General features: G+C 32.9%; 1 protein-coding gene across 6 annotated transcripts in view; it reads right to left on the bottom strand.

Annotated features, from left to right (window-relative positions):
• LOC147073703 (putative inorganic phosphate cotransporter) overlaps nucleotides 1-15529 on the bottom strand; it is a 62420-nt gene that overhangs the window by 17994 nt on the left and 28897 nt on the right. For 3 of the 6 annotated variants that reach the window (XR_015070360.1, XR_015070363.1, XR_015070362.1), the window contains 5 exons: nucleotides 14958-15178; nucleotides 12529-12678; nucleotides 7780-7912; nucleotides 2492-2616; nucleotides 432-551 (listed from right to left, as the gene is read on the bottom strand). The exons of 1 other annotated variant lie outside the window; for it this stretch is intronic. The gene's annotated coding sequence lies outside the window, so the exon portion shown is untranslated. The remainder of the gene's footprint in view (nucleotides 1-431; nucleotides 552-2491; nucleotides 2617-7779; nucleotides 7913-12528; nucleotides 12679-14957; nucleotides 15179-15529) is intronic. 2 more of the 6 variants (XR_015070361.1, XR_015070364.1) reach the window with 2 other exon arrangements.

The raw sequence follows: 15529 nt of genomic DNA, 5'->3' as shown, positions 1-15529 counted from the left end.
ATCATTCATTCATCTAATTAACTATCTCTCTACACTCACACTAATTAAGTATTGTATATGTAAATTTTTGTTCAGAATTTTAATATATTAGCATTGAATTTATATACAATGGAATTGCTTTTAAATCATTTTAATTTTACAGCTTTAATAACAATAATTATATTATTACCTACCCTTCGCATGCTATTTTTTAGGTTGATTACTTATTTATTAATAATTTAGAATTTTTATGAAGGAAATCATGTCGTTATAATTGAAGGAGGCGATTGCCTAAAAAGTTTAAGAAAGTCTGCATATTTATATAAATCAATGAAAGAGGTCTGCGGCCTGCAGTATTTCAAGTGCAATAATGAATATCTGTGGCCGAAACGACTCTGGTCGTGGCCGTAGCCACATTTAGTACGTGCATAAATTATGTAATAAAATATTACCGGATCACTAAGTATAGCTCCTGCAGCTAACGGAGCTAAATACGAAGTAATTGAAGCACAAAAGTTTCCCAAGCTCATCAGAGTTCCAGCAAAATTTGGAGATAGATCAATATGATTCATCTGGAAAAAAAAACCTTCGTTATTGTATGGAAGTATAGGATTGCAATTTGAATAATTTTCGTCCTGTTGTTGTCCCGTATTGTCACACCAGCTACCTGCAGCGTACCTCCACCTTGCTCTGCCACCTTTTTGGTGATTCGCAAATTAGCATTTTGGCTATTTCGTCCGCTTAAAAAGTCGTAGGTTTCGGGTTCGAATCCCAGATCTGGTGAATTCACATGTTGTTTTGTTGTATTGAGGCAACTGGTTTATATCCATGACAAAAAAATCAGATTGTAGAGACAGTAAAAAAAGAAGAAAACAAGTATCTTTTAACCACATTGACATATGATCAGTAAATTGATGGAACGGAATCGGTCGATGGCATTTTGTAATAATTTCTGCTCCGAATTCTTCTTTAATATAAAAGGGGAACACTTTAAAATCACACTGGAGTATTTCATTAGGTTTATGATTATTACAATAATTTTATTTGGATGTTATACATTATTACTTGTTATTTTGAACGTGATTCCTACAAATTTTAAGACGATTATTACAATAAAATCATTATCACAATCACTGCTGACCTTTTAATTACCACATTTAAATAACACGTTAATTATATATAATGGCCAATTACTCCAAACTCGTCAGTCACGGTGTTAGCACTAAATGAGTATATATATTATTATTATGTATTAATATAGTATCTCTGTTGTTGTCATTTTTATTTGTTGTGTGTCCAAAAATCAACCCTAAACCTTATCCCCAATTCAACATCAATTGAATACGTGTATTAATTAAGGCGCTAAGTACCAAAAACATAAAAACTGGCATTTTTATAGAAAAATGTTCTACATACCAATAACTTCAACTATAGTCTAAGTGCCTCAAGCAAGTCGAAAAAATACAGCAAAATAACTAAACCTGGCGACGTTGTAAGTCCGTTGGCGTGTTTTATTTATAATGGTGTAAGCAGCACTGCAGTGGTCAACGGCATTCAATATAAAATAGCTGACAATGGTGCGTTGACACTTGCGAGTTCTTAATACCTAAAATTATAGAAGCTGCCGTGATTGCTTCACACTGTAAAACTATATTTTTCAAAAGGTAAGCTTCATGAAATTTTACTGCAATGACTCGGTATTTTGTAACTACAGGCAATACTACTTTTTGGTACTTAGAGCCTTATTTAATACACGTATTCAATTGTCTTGTATCCTTTCTCAACAGGGTATATAATAAGTATATAAAGAATAAAATTACAAGTATATAAAATCTATACATAATTTAAGATAATTTTAATGAAAAATAAGAATCGTACATTCTATTAACTTGTGGATATTCAGTACATATAAAATTTAAAAAAAAAATATTGCTGTACCTACAATATTATTTGGTTAACAATATTTTTCATCTACGTATTCTAGTTTCAACTGGGTGAAATAGTTATACAAAAAAAAAACTTTTGCGGATTTAATAACTCATTAAATGCCGGCAGGTATTAGAATGTCGGTATTAAGCGGGCCGCGAATTTCTATGAAGAAATAAAACCTTACCAACATAATATTATTATTTTATTTTGTATAATCATAGACTTGTATTTCGGTTAAATATTTCACAGTGAGTCCAAGAGATGGATGGCTCTGTGTATAATGTATTAAATTATTTAAAACAATCGACCGGGGCTAGTATAATGAGCGTAATGCCGTGTCCACTCTGGCAACAAGTTGCTCGCAACCTGATTAATATCATAATCGATATCGATAATTATCATAATTGTCGTAAAATCTAACGAGGTTGCCAGCAACTTGTTGCCAATGTAGACCCGGCATTAGGTACAGCATGTATACACACTCATTGTCTATGGCCGGCCTTGCGCGTACGGAATTATTGAGCGTGTAAACGCGCTCGTAGCATACATCCAATAAATGAGTCATCATAACATGAATACAAACCAGAAATCCTGTACATGCCAAAGAGTCAAAAGCAGATATTAATATAATGATAGTTATTGCCAGCGTGAGACTTCCAGTGGGAACCAGGGCCAAGGCTATTAGTAGTAATGAAGGAAGCCAACAACCTGAAAAACAAAAATACATCAATATTCCTGTGGGATTGATTGTATGTGAGTCGTCAGTGAAATGCGTATGTGCACATTAAATTTGACTTCCGTTTATTTGATTTGATTAAATAAGGATCTTAATTTAGACTTGTGATGCGCGGAGGCCTGTGATGGATTTAGTCATAATTGAGTTGAGCGGGATGCCACATTCTTAAATACAGCAAAATAATACAATCAATTTACTATATCGGGAACAATAAAAAAACAGTCAATAGGCTGCAAACAATAATTAGGGCGCTCAGTTCCGAAATCTGCCATATTACATTTTGCAATTTTTGAGAAAACGATTTTGCCGTTATTTAAAGACTATATCCTATAAAATAATATATTACATATTATTAATACTTTGGACGCTGAAGACGCACATGCGCGTAATGACCAGCCGGCCGATCGATGTAATTAACGTGCATTTTAAAGGTGCTAATTAAAAAATCATTATCTACTCAGCAGCGAATGCGTTAAACTAAAACCAAAATTTACTTAAATTCCATATATTTTAAGCAATAACTGAATTTAAAAAAAATAATAGGTGGATTCTGGAACCATAATATCTGGCTTTATTATGTATTGTCTTGTTGTATGTAGAGTTGGTTATTTCCCGAGAAACTCTGAATCTCAAGATTCGGGATTTCCAGAAATGATGTAATTTTGAATTCTCGAAATTCGGGATTTCTAGAAAAGAATTCTCGAGAATTCTCGAGATATCAGGAAATTTAGAAAAAACCTCTAAAAATCCTAAAATCAGTGTAAAAACAGACAAATTCGAAAAAAAAATTATCCATGTAAGAAGTCAAACAAAATAGATGTAGACAAACAAAAATAATTCAAAACATTACTTATTAAAATAGAATTTCAAAAAACACAGACTGTCAATCACTGCATCTGACAATCGCGTACGTTTTTGAGACACAAAATTCCCTGATATTGCAAAAATTGTGCTCATTTTGAGTCGACGTTTGCCTTATTGTGTTAAATGCACCGATCAGTCTTTGATCGTTTTGTGTTTCCTGTGCATTTTCATATAGAAAATCGTTTTTTTAATTAATATTTGATAATAAAGAAATCCCAAGAAAAGGTTCTCGAGATCCGGAATTTCTTGTATGTAATATAGTAATTAAGTAATAAAAATTTGCCAGTATGATGACAACAGTATTTTTGTATTTTGACCCAATTTTTTTTTTATAAAGTTTTATTTTTTTAGTGCAAGGTTGAATAATATGGCGGATATTGGAACTGTAATATATGTTAACTTCACAATATGACGTAAGTATAGAATAAGATACTTTTTGGAAATTTCAATCAAATATTGATTTTAGGAATCATTTTTGGCAGTGTTATCTAGCGGTTTTCGGAACTGAACATAATATAAACAGGGAAAATTTAATAAATCCTGGCTTTAGATTTTTCTGACCTGAAATATTAGATCTGGATCATTAAATAACTTTCTGAAATATTTTAATAATTTATTTTTAAATAGGACACTTTAACTGTGCGTTATAATAATATAAAGGTACTTACGTGTTTTTTTTTAAAATTTGAATAAACGCATCATAATGGTTGTTTCAGCTTAAGGTAGTGATTAATGGATGAATTTCGATGACTTGGCGAGTAAAATATTATAACGTGTTTGAAATGCATTCTACCCCGGCTAAGTTAGTTTTAGTCTGAAAACTGAAGGTAATCCACGTGCGAAAAATGTCCTTTTATGAATCAGCAATTTTCCGGAACCAAACACTTTCAATTATTATTATAAACAAACATACGTAGGGGTTAAGTTGGACTGCAGAGGTAGTACCTTTATTCTGAGTAAACCAGACACTGGTCCTCGCTGTCCTACAAGGCAAGTGGATGCGTAATATAGATCTAAAACAGATCATTAGCCTCTCCCTTACCGAAACCGTATGTGCGTGGTGCCAGCACCACATCCTCTTAGAGGAGACTCTGGTATCGCAGAACACATCGGATCTAGACTGGGAAGTCAATAAATATCCCTGGTATTGGACAGCAGCAATTACCAGTACTGATGTAAGGTGGAGAGGATGGACTTCGGTACAGCTTACATTTAGATAACTGAAGGCATGGTCGCAACGGCTTTAATGGTTTTGACACTGCGATGTGGAAAGCAACGGGAAACTACCACATTAACTATATCCCTAGTAATCATCATGGATGGAAAATCAAATTGCATGGCCTTCAGTCCCCGGCAGGCCTTAAATGGTCAAAGGGTGCTAAGAATCCCCGGGCCGGCTATGAATATTGCGACCTGGAATGTGCGATCTATGTTTAAAAGTGGAAAATTGCAAAACGTTATAATGGAAATGAATCGGTTAAAATTAGACATCCTTGGTATCAGCGAAGTGAAGTGGAAGGGAAACGGCAAATTTAAAACTGACAACGGCACCTTGTATTACTCGGGAAATGATGATAACCACCATCGAAATGGAGTGGGTATCATAGTGACCGATAAAATTAACAGATCGGTCAATAGTTTTGTTCCCTACTCTGACAGAGTAATGCTATTACAACTCAAATCATGGATGGGTAATGTTAATATAATACAGGTGTACGCTCCAACTGCTGACAAAGATGACGATGTTATGGAAGAATTCTATCAACAGATAAATGAAATTCTAAAATCGACGAAATATAATGAAGTTACCTTGATTATAGGAGATTTCAACGCAAAGATTGGTAAAGTTAAAAATGGAGAGTTAGTAGGAGAATTTGGTCTAGGACAAAGAAATGATCGAGGAGAAAGATTACTACAATTTTTCCAGGAACAGAGTATGGTTGTTTGTAACACATTATTCAAACTTCCAGTAAGGCGATTGTCTACATAGAAATCCCCACAAGATGATGGCAATAACATTGTAAGAAATCAAATAGACTATATATTAATTCGCAATCGTTACAGAAATAGCGTAACATCTACTTAAACTTATCCAGGTACTGACATCTCATCTGACCACAATCCTGTTGTAGCTACAGTAAAAATTAGATAGAAAAGATTACTGAGGGAACCACGTACAACCCAACGTGTTGACATTAATCAACTGAAGGATCCTGAAGTCAAACAAGTAAAAAGTGCACTGAACACAGAAATAGAACAAATAAAAACTTCAGTCATTACATCCTCTGACATAACAGACAAATGGGACAGGATAAAAAATGTGTTCTCCTCCATATCTAATAATCATTTAGAATATAAAAAAACAACTAAGAAGCAAAAATGGATGACAGATGAGATTCAGAATTCAGAGAATAAAAATGAAACTCATTATTGGAGAATTCATAATACCATAAAAAGTCAAATTCGTACAGTTAAAGAAGAATGGATGTCCGACCAATGCAAAGAAATTGAAAATCTCCAACAAAAATACGATTTCTTTAATATGCACAATAAGATAAAGGAAACATTGGGAATTACGAAAGGAACCTCATCAACTATCTTGAAAGACGAAGATGGGCGTATTATATTAGATATAGAAAAGAAGCTGACTCGTTGGAAGACATATATTGAAAATCTGTTTGATGATGATAGGGGACCTATTGGCTATACTTTTAATGAATGTGAACAAGCCCCATGCATAAATAGGGCAGAAATAATAAACGCAATACAAAATTCTAAAAATGGTAAAGCTGTCGGCCCTGATAATATTTACAACGAAATGATAAAATTATTAGAAGAAGATCTATTAGAAATTCTCGTTGATTTGTTTAATAAAATTTATGAAACTGGCATAATTCCCGATGATTGGTTGAAATCGACATTCATTACTCTACCAAAAAAGGCGAATACAAAGGAGTGCAGTGAGTTTAGAACAATAAGTTTGATGAGCCACATGTTAAAAGTTTTATTAAAAATCATCTATAATAGGATTTTTCGAAAATGCGAAGAAGACATGGATGACACACAATTTGGCTTCAGAAGTAGTTTGAGCACTCGCAAAGCACTTTTCAGCTTGAATGTTCTAGTGCAAAGATGCCTAGATGTTAATGTTGATGTTTATATGTGTTTCATCGATTACGAGAAAGCATTCGATACTGTTAGGCATCCTAAACTTCGCGAACTCTTACAGGAGAAAGGCATCGATGCAAGAGACATTCAACTGATAGCTAACTTATATTGGAATCAAACAGCGAATATTAAGATTGAAAACGAAATCAATGGAGAGGTAAAAATTCGTCGCGGTGTAAGAAAGGGGTGTATATTGTCGTCTTTGCTATTTAACATGTACTCGGAAGCTATTTTCAAGGAAGCCTTACAAGGTGAATCGGTGGGTATTATGGTTAATGGCAAACATATTAACAATATACGATATGCCGATGATACTGTGCTGATTGCTGATAGTTTAAAGAGTTTACATCAACTGGTAGAAAAAGTTAATGAGGTCAGTAATTCTTATGGTTTAAAAATGAACCTCATGAAAACAAAACTATTACTAGTATCAAAAACAGCGACACCAGACACCAACACAAATTTTATCATTAACAGCGAACCAATCGAACGTGTGACCCATTATAAATATTTAGGTACATGGGTCAATGAGAAATGTGACCAGTCTCAGGAAATAAAAACTAGAATTGAGATCGCAAGGAGTGCCTTTCTCAAAATGAGACGCCTTCTTAGCAATCGAGATCTTAACCTAGGTCTGAGACTGCGTATGGTACGTTGTTATGTGCTCTCAATTCTTTTCTATGGTATGGAAGTATGGACGCTAAACCAAGAGATGTCACGGATACTTGAAGCTTTCGAGATGTGGCTGTATAGACGCATCTTCAAAATTCCTTGGACTGACCAGGTGACAAATGTTGAAGCTCTCAATCGAATGGGGAATGACCAAGAAGTTCTACGTAGTATCAAAAGCAGGAAACTACAATACCTCGGCCACATTATGAGAGGACAAAAATACAGCATTCCCCAACTTGTCATTCAAGGAAAGATCAATGGAAAGCGTAGCAGAAGATGGCGCCGCATTTCGTTGCTTAAGAACCTCCGTGATTAGTACGAGTGCATCTCCACGGAACTGTTCCGAGTAGCAGACAACAAAGATAAGATCGCCTTGATGGTGGCCGACCTCCGCTAGGGGATGGCACAATAAGAAGAAGAAACATACGTACTAATTGTAGTTGCGAGCTTTCTTACTGCATTAACTGACATTATTTTCTTGTTTACAAGAGTGTCAGCAATTTGACTGGCCGTAAGTCCAACTGCCAAAGCGGCTAAAGATGGCAATGTTGAGAGAAGTGCACTCTGAAAAATCAATAAAACCAAAATAATGATATTAACTGAAGTGATGATTGTATGCGATCATTACGGGAAATTTAGGTAGGTACTATTTCAATTATTTAAAAATCATACATGTATATCTGAGTTTAGTAAATGCAGGGCTTTGAAATGGAACTGAACCGAAAACCGGAAAACCGTTATTTTTGTCGGAATGAAAACCGGAACCGAATCGGAAAAAAACCGTTTTTCGGTTCAGTATACGTTCAAACACTGCGTTAATATAATCTTACTCCATACTTCAGTTGTTGTTCAGTTAGTACCATAAAATGCTCTAAATTATGGTAGAAAATATTTTTTTAATACAAATAAAAATTAATCACTGAACCGAAAACCGAAAACCGGATTACTGTTATTTTTTTACTTTAACCGGAACAAAAACCGAACCAAAAATAGCGGTATAAAACCCTGAGTAAAACAATGAAGCAATTAAATACATTCTCTATTATCAATCATTTCACAAAAAAATGATTCAGAGATGAACGGATTATCAAGCTTAATTACGTAATATTTTACAACATACTAGCTGAAGTACCCGGCTTCGCACAGGGTTGCTTCGTGATTATATTTATCTTAGATATTTAAAAAATAATAAGAGGTAATTATATTTTTAATATTAAAATATCTGTGTAATACAATATGGCATGTCATGTTTGAACATGGCCACACTTTGAAATTCATGTTTTTTTACTACACTGGCAACTCCAAACTCGACGGCGGTTCGAGGACGCATGCGCGCATCGAAAAACTTTGCGAAACAACCGTTTGAACAATTCCGGCGCGAAGTGGAAGGAGACTATGTACAGTGAAGGCCGACCGATTCACGCTCCCTCAGTCTCCGACGTCCTTCCCAAGAACATATCTCTCGGTCTCGGACGCCCACCCTGGGCACATTACGGTATTACCACAACAACTGACGAAGGTTTCATCGCAATTGGATGAATGGTATAAGAAACATACAAATATATAATGAAGAAGAAGATAGTTGTAATAATTCAGAAACCTTCGCGGGTGTTGGCACAACCACTGACGAAAGTTTCATCGCAATCGGATGAATGGTATACGGACCATACGAATAAAATAAGATATAATAAAAAAGAAGAAGAAGAAGATGTTTGTAATAATTCAGAAACCTTTGCGGGTGTTGGCACAACCACTGACGAAAGTTTCATCGCAATCGGATGAATATTATAGGGACGATACGAATAAAAGAAGATAGAATGAAGAAGAAGAAGAAGATGGTTGTACTAATTCAAAAACCTTTTCGGGTATTACCACAACAACTGACAAAGGTTTCATCGCAATCGGATGAATGGTATAGGAACCATACGAATAAAATAAGATATAGTGAAGAAGCAGAAGAAGATGGTTGTACTAATTCAAAAACCTTTGCGGGTATTACCACAACAACTGACAAAGGTTTAATTGCAATCGGACGAATAGTACAGGAACCATACGAATAAAAGAAGATATAATGAAGAAGAAGTAGAAGAAGATGGTTTTTTGTAATTTAAAAACCTTTGCGGGTGTGTGTACAATCACTGTCGAAAGTTTCGTCGCAATCGGATGAATGGTTGCGATGAAACCTTCGTCAGTTGTTGTGGTAACACCCGCAAAGGTTTCTGAATAAGTAAAACCATCTCCTTCTTCTTCTTCTTCTTCTTCATTATTCTGTCTTTTTTTATTTGTATGGTCCCTATACCATTCATCCGATTGCGATGAAACTTTCGTTAGTGGTTGTGCCAACACATGCGAAGGTTTCTGAATTAGTACAACCATCTTCTTCTTTTTCTTCATTATATCTTCTTTTATTCGTATGGTTCCTACACTAATCATCCGATTGCGATGAAACCTTCGTCAGTGATTGTGGTAACACCCGCAAAGGTTTCTGAATTAGTACAACCATCTTCTTCTTTTATTTTATATTCTTCTATTCGTATGCGTTTCTATTCCATTCATCCGATTGCAATAAAACTTTCGTCAGTAATTGTGCCAAAACCCGCAAAGGTTTCTGAATTAGAATAACCATCTCCTTCTTCTATTTTATCTTCTTCTATTCGCAATGAAACTTTGGTGAGTTGTCATGCGCATGCCCACGAAGATTTCTGAATTAGAAAATCATCTTCTTCTTCTATTCGTATGCGTTCCTATAACATTCATCCGATTGCGATGAAACTGTTGTCAGTTGTTGTACGCACACCTGCGTTATAAGGGTATTATATAAAATACAACGTTTATTGTTTGTTTGTTCCATGCAATTCTGATTTTTTTACGACATAATTATAACATTAATAACGTTTGCATATTTTGGATTCGATTTTAATTTAGTGGTCTTTTGTTTGACTTTTACTCCTATTAGAATTATTTTCATATTGCCATATTGTATTACACAGATATTTTAATATAAAAAAATAATTACCTCATTATTTTTTAAATATCTAAGATAAATATAACCACGAAGCGACCCTGTGCGAAGCCGGGTACTTCAGCTAGTAATATATAAAAATAGTACATAATTATAAATATATTTTATATAAGTCGTAACTGTATTACTATAATAACCTTTACGTTTAAAATTTCAAAAATTGTAATAAATTTTCAATTTTTATTTAGACGTATTAATATAAAGTCATATCATTTATAATATGGCATAATTATTATTTCGAATATTTAGATGATATCAATATTAACTTAACCCTTTACTGCATAGTGTCGCAAATTTGCGACATTTCAAACTATTTCGATATAGCCAATGCCATCTGTGTAAATTATCAAATACTATCCTTTTTCGATGCCTAGAAAACTGTTTTACCATAAACATCCTACTTTACCGATTTTGTTTGGACATTTCAAGAAATAAAGCATTTCTGCATTATAGTCCCTGCATTTCTGGTTTGACAGTTGACGAATTAGTATGTACGCAAAAATCCGTATTTGTAAATAAATAAAAAAAATATACAGAAGATTGAAATTGGTTGAATAAAAATATCTACACATCAAATAAGGTGTGTACATTAGTTTTTTATAATTGTTTTCATTTGGTTTTGTATTTTGTCATACTAAAATGTAAGATTTCCAAATGTCGTAAATCTGCGACACCACGCAGTAACATAAAAAAATTAATGAAATTTTCGAAAAATATTTTTTTCATTATTTTTCCTTCATTCACAAGGCATTTTAACACCAATAAAAAATAAAATTTTTCAAAAAAAAAAAATCATGCAGTAAAGGGATAATTATATTATCACTAACAAAATTCGTATGTCGTATAAAGAATAGAAAGATAATAAATAAATAAATAACTAATTACAAGATAAAAAGAACTTTTTATACACCTACCACTTTTTAAATTTTCTGTTGAACTATATAAACTTGACAAATATATGTATTAATAATTTAGGACAAGCAAGGCAATTGTCAACAAATCATTTTTTGGTATTTTGCAACAAACCAACAAATATAGAATGTCATTTTGATTTCCATAGTAACGCACGTATATATTAATAATTTAGTTTCTAGGACCCCAGACCCCTAGCAGCCAATAATAGTGTTTTACTTTTAACGGATTTCTTCCGAAATAACTTTTCATAGAAAACAGAATTAACTGAAAATGAATTCAACTCTACTTAAAGATGGCTAAAAGTATTAAAAGAATGCATTGACATCGTGTTCTGATATATTATAAAAGTTTCAAATGTCTAGCTAGTCGGGAAGTTAGTTAAACATCGATTGCAAGATTTATACTGGATAAACAACCACCGGAAAAATAAGAATACGACCTAATAAAAACGTTGTAAAATGAGCACAGGTATGAAATTTCGTCATCGCTTGAATATTGCATGTTACAATTATTAATTATTTACGCAATATAGTATATTTTATAAGTTATCAGAGATGATAAATTGTGTGCTGTCGTGGTGTCTGAATAAACTAGATTTGAAGCCATTTACCATAATATATGCAGGTTTCGCAGGATAGATGGCATGAATAACATGATTAGTTGACAAGGCCGATATTATATACTCTATATATTATGTAAACCAAATTCTGTATCAAGTCACAGCGCTCCACGTGCATTGGCATCATGTTCTGATATATTCTAAAAGTTTCAAAGGTCTAGCTAGTCGGGAAGTTAGTTAAAAATCAATTGCAAGATTTGTACTGGATAAACAACCACCGGACAAACAAGAATACGAGCTAAGAAAAACGTGGTAATAAATAAATACTCTAACTCTAACTAATACCTAAATTCAATAAGCCAAAAAAATGTATTCAAAATCTGTGCACCCATAATGAAGATTAGATCAAACTAAAATTCATCTGAATTTTTTTTCTATGCGATTATCAAAAGTGAATCAATGTTATCAAAATGGTAGTGATTTTTCTTGTGCATGCAATGTTCGCATGCAACTTAATAATTGAATGTGGACATTCAATAATGACTGTGATGTTACTTATTATAATAATTGTGCAATGTTGACATGGCGGCTAAATGCATCAATTATTATTATAAGCTTATTTTAACTCAAGCAGTCGCACTGAACAAATGGTTTTATATTATTAATTCATATTGAGTTTCTTACATTTTTGACATCGACTTTCAGTGCCATCTTTAAATAACTGGGAGTTTCTGCGGCCATCATAATAAATCCAAAAGTTGAACCACCTTGAACTATCACCAGAGCAACCATCCTACTCGATGTCAATATTGACTTCCATGGAACTTTGTTCACCTGACAATAATAGTTTTTATTAAAAATGACAATGTTATGTGGATAAAATAAATTGATTTTTTTAAGGCGAATATTATGTAGCTAAAAATACGAATTTTGCAATATGACACATTTTTTTTGTAAAATATATTTCAACTCAAGGATAAACTTACAATTAATATTTTAAAAACTTTATAAAATATAACTTTGTTAAATTATGTGCCATCTTATTATAACATATTGATGGTCTGTTAATTAACCCTTTGGCTGCTACGATGTTGTGCTAAATCCGGTCGAGGATTGCTACCAATAATTTTCGATAAATTAAAGTATTGTATTATTTTTAGACACCTTACCACTCTAATTGATTCTGCAAAATCGGAATATTATGAAAACATGTTTCGTAATTAATGTATCGTTTTAATAGATAACGAGGCAAGTAATTGACATATCTCTTTCTCGCTCTATCATACGGGTGATCGCGAGAGCGAGCAAAATGCACGATCCACGCACAGAGTTTTGATTTTTATCAGTTATTGGAAACAATCGGTTATGCCACACGAGGGATAATACAAAGTAGTGGAATTAGGAAACTACCCGGCTGAAAAGAAAAATTTTGCATGGTGGCCTCGTTAAAAGATTGCGTACAATATGCGTGATTTGTGAAAAAGGTCTTCATGGTGTTTGTTTATTGGAACATTTAAAATATGTAATAATATAAAGCAAATGATTTAATTTCATTATTTTTTTATAAATGAAACTGTTTTTATATAGTACAAATCCACTATACTTTAAACACGGAGTTGAGTTAAAGTCTTTCCCATTATTTCAAATGCATAAAATAAAATAAAGCGTTGTCCTTCCACCAAGAATTTGACTGTAAACAAATTTTTATATGGTAAACTGAAATTTGTATTTGGAATTGTTTTTATTATAAAAAGGGTGATGCCATGAAAAAAAATACAATAGTTATAAATGCTAAACCTACCCAGTCACAAAACATATATGAATCGGGTTATATTACATAACAATAAAACTAAATAGATAAACAATGTTTCGTACCACATGTGCAGTAGTATGTTCCCAAATTAACTTAACATTTCAGGCATCAAAAGCAAAACGACAATCGTTGTTAGCATTTCTGGCCATTATCAAAAAGTTTTAAGTCATAGTTTTATTGTTTTATATAAATATGTTACTTATATATATTTACAAACGTCGATATTTATAAAAAAAAAGTTAATGTGAAAAACGAAACCCTTTTTATTTATATCAAATCTACTTTCCGTTTAGTCAGCATATTGAAGCTAAAGTAAATGTTTAATAAACTACATAGAAAGGGATATTTTGCATTGAATCACATTTGTTTACCTTGTCATATTTTTTGTTTCCCAACGAGTCTTCAATGAACATTCTCTCTTCATTTGATCTAATTGAGTCTACATTGCGAAATAACTTAACGAAATAATAATAAATTCATTAGCCCTAATAACTTTACTTGTTTTCCAGTTTCATTTATTTTGTCAATATACAAGATTCATCTTCATAGCAGTGGCGATGCTCCCTTGAGAGCGTTGGAGCGGTGCACACCCACCCACTCAATTTATGCGAAAAGACTAATTTTTTTAAATAAGTATTTCATTTATATTTGATTAATTAAAAGTGTTCTGATCTATTACCGTAGTCATTAATTCATATACAAACACAAATTCTAATATGTGTTTTTAACCGGCTTTTTTAAATATTATATTATGTTGATGGGAGCGATATCCGACATCGCTCGCCAAAGCGCCCAGTTCGATTTCTTTGCAACGAGAAAGAGCGTCGTCTGTCGCGTGGAATAGCAATACGTAAATATTTTTTCTGCGTGCTCCGGAGCGACAGTTTCAGTCGCTCCCGGCCCGAATGCGGCTTCATCGGTTTTAAAACAATACAGCTCGTATCACACGTACAATTATTGTTTGACAATTTTTATTCAATATTATTATAAAAATTAATTCTTTTCACAGTACGTATATTAAATTTCCGCACATTTTGACAACATTTCTCAAATTTAGGCGAAGTACAATTTAAAAATAAACTTCAAGTTTTTTTCAGTTTGATAACTAAATTCACAATATTTATCAAGTATGATATCTCTCCAGATTTTTTGGTGAAGTTTTGATGAAGGCAAAGGCCTTTTTACGGCAGTCAAAAGGTGAAAAAAGTGAACTCCCAGTAAAATAACTCACAGGTCGCCACTGCTTCATAGAAAGAGGTAATTTATGCATCTTTGTTTGTATTGAATGTTATTTGATTACCTTATTATTTTTATTGGTGCCCAACGAGTCTTCAATGAACATTCTCTCTTCATTTGATATAAACAAATGCTTGGCAGGAGAATCAGCGCCTAGTATGAACCAGAGTATTCCCACAATGATACTAAATGTTCCAAAGGTGTAGAAAATACTTGGCCATCCAACACTGGTCACAGACAGAAGACCTGACAACGGCAATGATATTAGCATGCCACAGTTTACACCTATAAAATAATTGGAAAATAGTTACAAGATAAAAAGAACTTTTTATACACAACGTTTTTAAATTTTCTGTTGAATTATTATACTCAATATGCTCAAACTTATACTTGATATGAAGTAAATAAAAAACAAATATAGATTACTGAAATGTCATTTTGACATTTCATTTTGATTTCCATAGTAACGCACGTATATATTAATAATTCAGTTGCTAGGACCACCCCCCTTAGCAACCAATAATAGTCTTTTACTTTTTACGGATTTTTCTGAAATAACTTTCCATACAAAACAGAATTAACTGAAAATGAATTCAATTCTGCATAGATGGCCAAAAGTATTAAAATAATGAATGC

Source organism: Rhyacophila brunnea, unplaced genomic scaffold, assembly GCF_057557595.1.
Source record: "Rhyacophila brunnea isolate RB1 unplaced genomic scaffold, BYU_Rbru_1.0 scaffold_17, whole genome shotgun sequence".
Classification (NCBI taxonomy): Eukaryota; Metazoa; Arthropoda; class Insecta; order Trichoptera; family Rhyacophilidae; genus Rhyacophila; species Rhyacophila brunnea.
This window is presented reverse-complemented; position numbering and strand designations above follow the sequence as displayed.